Below are 5,367 nucleotides of genomic sequence, written 5' to 3'. Positions count from 1 at the left end.
GCTTTTAGCATTTTGGCGGGAAAATTATTTAACATGTTCTGAAGACGGTTAGCGCGGAAGTATTACCTGTCAAGACATCAATGTTAGGAAACGTCTTAAGTAATCTTAAGAAGTAAATATTAACGTTAGGAAGCGCGGTAAAAATGATTCATATTTACGCTAACAACACATAACGGGGTAAAGTTTTTAGGCTGGTTTCGAATGGTCTCTCATTTAGCGGTTGTTATAAGAACTCTTAGTCATTTTTGGCTTGAAAATTCTTTAACATGTGAAATGATTAGGGAGAAAATGTATCGACCAATTAACAAGTGGTGTCTTGGTTGAACTTTTAGGAAGAAATTGAGAGTTAAAGGTACAATAAAAGGTTACATCATAATAAGTTGTGTTGTAATAACCGTTAGGAAGCGTGGTAAAAATGATTCACTTTTAATGAATGAACATAACGGGATAAAGCTTGTATCGTGTTATAACCTGTCATTCGTGGTCATCTTCATAGTGTCCCACCAGGGGTGTCTCATTGGGTAACAAGTTGTCCCTATATGGTTCGTTAATGATTATAGCCGCGTCACGTGACACGCACCATCTTATTTACGGTAATTGAAATGGGTCTTCCATAAAGATTGCTGGAGAAAGTTTAACATTTGTCAATGCTTCACCACTAGACTGGTATCTTTGGATTCGGGTAGAAGTTTCAAATATAAGTCACCCCTAATACGGGCACCTTTTTAACGGTTTTTTAGGTTATTAATCTAACAATGTCTTTATGCACATAAAAAGTATAGACTCTTAAACGCGCCTCCCCGAAGCGCGGTAAAAATGATTCATATTTACGCTAACAACACATAACGGGGTAAAGTTTGTAGGCTGGTTTCGAGTGGTCTCTCTTTTAGCGGTTGTTAGTCATTTTTGGCTGGAAAATTCATGTGTTTAGGCCGCCATCTTTAATGATTCATATTCAAACGGGTTCTGTAGGGTGTATTGAAAAGGGGGGCCATCTTTGTTATTTTTTAGGAAATTTGCCATATTTACTTTATATCATGTTCAAGCTTGTTTTTAAACAAATTGTCCCTAAAGCATTTTTATATATATTAACATAAAACGTCGCATTAAATGTCGGTAGATGGCTTGGGCCTAGCTGATTATTATTATGACATTGTAAATGCACCAAAAACTATATATTACCGTCACTTAACCTTTAATAAGGACGCAGGGGTAAAGTTTGTAGGTAGCCTGGCCATCGTGAATATTAAGCCTTAGGAAACTAAAATTTATGAAATGTAAACTGGGTATTCAAGGTTATTTTTGGGGTTAAAGTTTGTGAAGAAATTAGGGAGTTTAGTTTTTTATTGGATATTTCAAGTTTTTTAAAATAGTCAATACGTTAATGATGGGGTAAAGATAGTATATCCTGTCGTCCGTTAGGAAGCGTGTTTGGGGTCATCTCAAGTAAACATTTGTTCAAGGTCAATTGAAAAGGGTTAATTACATTAGCGTGGCCAAAAGAAATTTCAATAACTCGCCTGTCGGCGTGTGTAACAAGTTTTCTCTATATGGTTCGATCAAAAAGCCGCGTCACGTGATCATCTGATTTACGGTTATTGAAAGAGGTCTTCCATAAATAAAATTATTATAATCATGCAATGCTGCCATTTTTCGCCACTAGGTTGGTAACTATGGATTTGGGTACATGTTCCTAATACCTAAAACTGTTAGTCTAGGGAGAATGATAGGAAATTTAAAAAAAAAACATTATTTTTAATATTGCCACTTGGGGACGCTAGGGGTCCAGTTGCGTTGGGGACATGTTAGATATTTTTTAAGTGTAGAAAAATTAATTACTTCTGAGGGTGGCGGCGTCGGCGTTTTAATAATTATCAAATACTTGTAAAAGTATATTTACATCGTCTTTGTTATGTTAGGTTGACTTCTTAACAGTACATAACGGGGTAAATTGTCAAGCGTGGCCATCTTTGCTATTTTTAGGAAATGTATTTAAGAAGCGCCATATTTCCTTTAGATCACGTACAATGTTGTATTGATGCTTATAAACAAGTTGTTCCCAACGGTTTTTTATATTAACACTCACCTAAAAGCTGCTGGATGACTTGGGCCTTTGGTATTAGCTGATTATTATTATGACATTGTTTCGGCATCGTCATTTTAAGTTCAATGTTAAATTCGTTAACCTCGCAGTTTGAAACAAGTTGTCCTTATATTAAGAATAAGCTTGGTACGTCAGGTATTATTAACAACGTTTGCAGCTCTGGCCTTATAAATGTTTCACAGTATACAATGTCTTTACGCACATCGTATACATTTTCCTCAAAATATCAGTTTTACGCATAAAATTTAATATTACCGCTTATAAATCCTAGTAAATATAATGCATTTATACATTGACACTATACGAAATATTTACATAACAAGGTAGGTTCGCGCTCATGAAATTTAAATAATAGTAAACTTTGTAGGGTAAATCACTTGACTTTGTAATGGATATTTCAATAACCGTTCATCATTTTAATAGATCAATGACGGTTTGAATTAATACTGTGGTATCTTAGGTATAATTAACAACGTTTGCATAAAGATTGATTATACAAAGTTTAACACGCTGGTATCTATGGATTCGGGTAACCTAAAACCGTTACTTAAACAAGTCGCCCCTATATGAACTTTTAAACGGTTATTCGTGTTAAACGTGTACATTGCATAAAACATTTACGACAACATATAACCAGTCGAACATGTCTGCGATTCTTTATAATTTTGCGTTAGTTTATCAATAATATCGTGTATATAAATTATTGTATTAAGAACTATACTTGTATTGAGCCGTTATAAATGTCGTAAAAATCTTTAATATTGAAATTTAAAACTATCGTATACTACATGTATATTATTCCGTGTTTACCAAGCGGCACGAGGAATGTTTACGTAGCGGTTTAATAGACTTTAACATGTACGGTCCGTTAATTTTCGTAAGTGGTAGCGAAAGTATGGGAGGAGCCACTACGTGAAAGAACGCTCATTCAATTTGTGAACCTTTAAAATGACTAATAATTTTATTAAATGAGTGTAAAGGTAAAATAGTGGTAATTATATCGTAGCAGACATGCGCTTATTGTGATATTAACAGACCCTATTTAGTTTTTAAAGTGGCATTAATTGTCGTTTTTCACCACTAGGGGTAAACTGAACTCTTATAAACGATCGTTGTTCGATTATTATTAAAGAGCATAATAGTTTCACCACCAGGGGTAAATTAAGAACTTAGTGGCAGCACACACTACCCTGATTGTAACGACTGCATTATTAATGTAAGCAATGTTAAAATACTTGACCAACGAATGTTCCTGTATGTTAGTTTAACGTTGATATTTCGGTTAATATTGCAGTAAAAAGCTAAGCCTAACAAATACGTTGTCGTCAAAACTCGGACCAAAAGCTATAACTTGTTACTGAAAACATTTATACTTTCTGTTATAATCTCCCGCGCATTGACTTAGTAATAATGGTTAAACGTATTTTATAGCGTCATATGAAATAATGGGCGGAAATAACTTACTGGCAGGTGTTTTCGGTAACGAGTTTAGGGTGAACCCTACGAAGCAAGAATTACATATTTCATTTTACAGTAAATTTTCTTGACGACAGTCGAATAATGAGTGATAAGGAAAATAAGGAACTGTTGAAACGTATAAATATATTGAAACAACAGAGACGAAAACTTCAAGCGGAATATATCGCACAGAGAATAAAAATTGAAAGTAGTTTTCCTACGATTCGAAAGAAGCCTTCTTACGAGTCTTTAAAAATGTTTTCGGAACAAGAAAGATTATTAAGTTTTAAAAACTGGGTTAAATATTGAACCAAAGAGTTGGCCGCCTGGGGATTTTATTAGCTCAAGAACGACTCGAGTGTCAAATGTCCTTTTTGCGGACTAGTGGTTGAGGAATGGCAAGAGGGCAACATACCTTTAATAGTTCATTGCGATCAAATTCCATTGTGTCCATTCATTCGAGGATGCCAAGTTGGAAATGTATTAATATTACAAAAGTCGTAAACATATTTTTAATTTCAAAGTGTAACGAAAAATATTATAATAAAGTATCAATTTTCCAATGTAAAAAAATATGTATCCGAGTTTTTTAATACCGTCTTTACATTATTTTCGCGTTTTACAGTGAACATTTTCTGTAAAAAATCATTGTTATTTTACTTTAATTAAAAAGTACTTTATACGGCCCCCCTTAATATGTTATTAAAAATAACAATGAATTCAATAGAAAGAACGTTTATTCACAATTTCTTTACAACGGTTTTAATATTAGGAATTTGATTAGTTTTACAATATTCTTGAAAATAAATCAGAGCATACATTTGCTTTTCAGTCGGCATTTTGAATTCGGCAGGAAAAGTCACGTTAGTTTTTGCTACCATTGTTAACTCGTTTGATTCCATGGTTTCATCGCGCTTTTTACATCCAAGTTCGTTAAGATAATCGATAATTTTATCATCTGACATTTCCTCTTGCTCGGTATAATGGAGAGATTCACTCGCCTCACAATTACACGCCAGATCCGATTCTTCTTTTATTTTATTACAAGATAAATGAGTCATTAAATGTTGTTTGAAACCTCTCACGGACTGGTATCGTTCCTCACATATCCAGCATTTCTTTGGTACCCTAAGTGGAGACATCTTTCTCTTTCCCATAGCGGCTGGCTTATGAAAACAACAACGCATCTATGAAAATTATTTCACGACTTGTGACGTAGTTTATATCACTTGATCTGTTGAAAAAAAGTTGAAAGCTGAAGGAAGCCTACAGAATTGAAAAAACTGAAACTAAATCTCGAAATGGATTTTCCAATGGAGTCGTGAAATGCTTTTGGAAATACTGGGTACTTAAAGGTGACGAATTAGGTACTTTCATAGCGACGGCGATAGTAAAATATCCATTTTTATTTCAAAGTGTGATCCCGAGTTTGGTAATTGCTACGATGCTTGGATAACGCCGCCATCTTTTTCATTTTTAAACAAGTGGTCGAATGTTATATTTACACCTTCAGTTACGTTAGATAAATAAAATACACCACCTGTACATTATTCTTAAAACCGTTACGAAAATTAAACCAAAATGGTTTGCAACGAAATAGAAACACCTGCTAGAGTTTCCAACGCGTCGCGCTAGGGGTTATAAAATGTCAGAGTAGTTACATTTACACCTTCAGTTACGTTAGATTAAAAAAATTAACCACCTGTACATTATTCTTAAAATCCGTTACGAAAATTAAACCAAAATGGTTTGCAACGAAATAGAAACAGATGCTAGAGTTTCCAACGCGTCCCGCTAAGGGTTAT

The sequence above is a fragment of the Leiobunum rupestre genome, chromosome 2, assembly GCF_980474605.1.
Source record: "Leiobunum rupestre chromosome 2, qqLeiRupe1.1.hap1, whole genome shotgun sequence".
NCBI classification, from domain to species: Eukaryota; Metazoa; Arthropoda; class Arachnida; order Opiliones; family Sclerosomatidae; genus Leiobunum; species Leiobunum rupestre.
Note: the sequence above shows the minus strand (reverse complement) of the source record.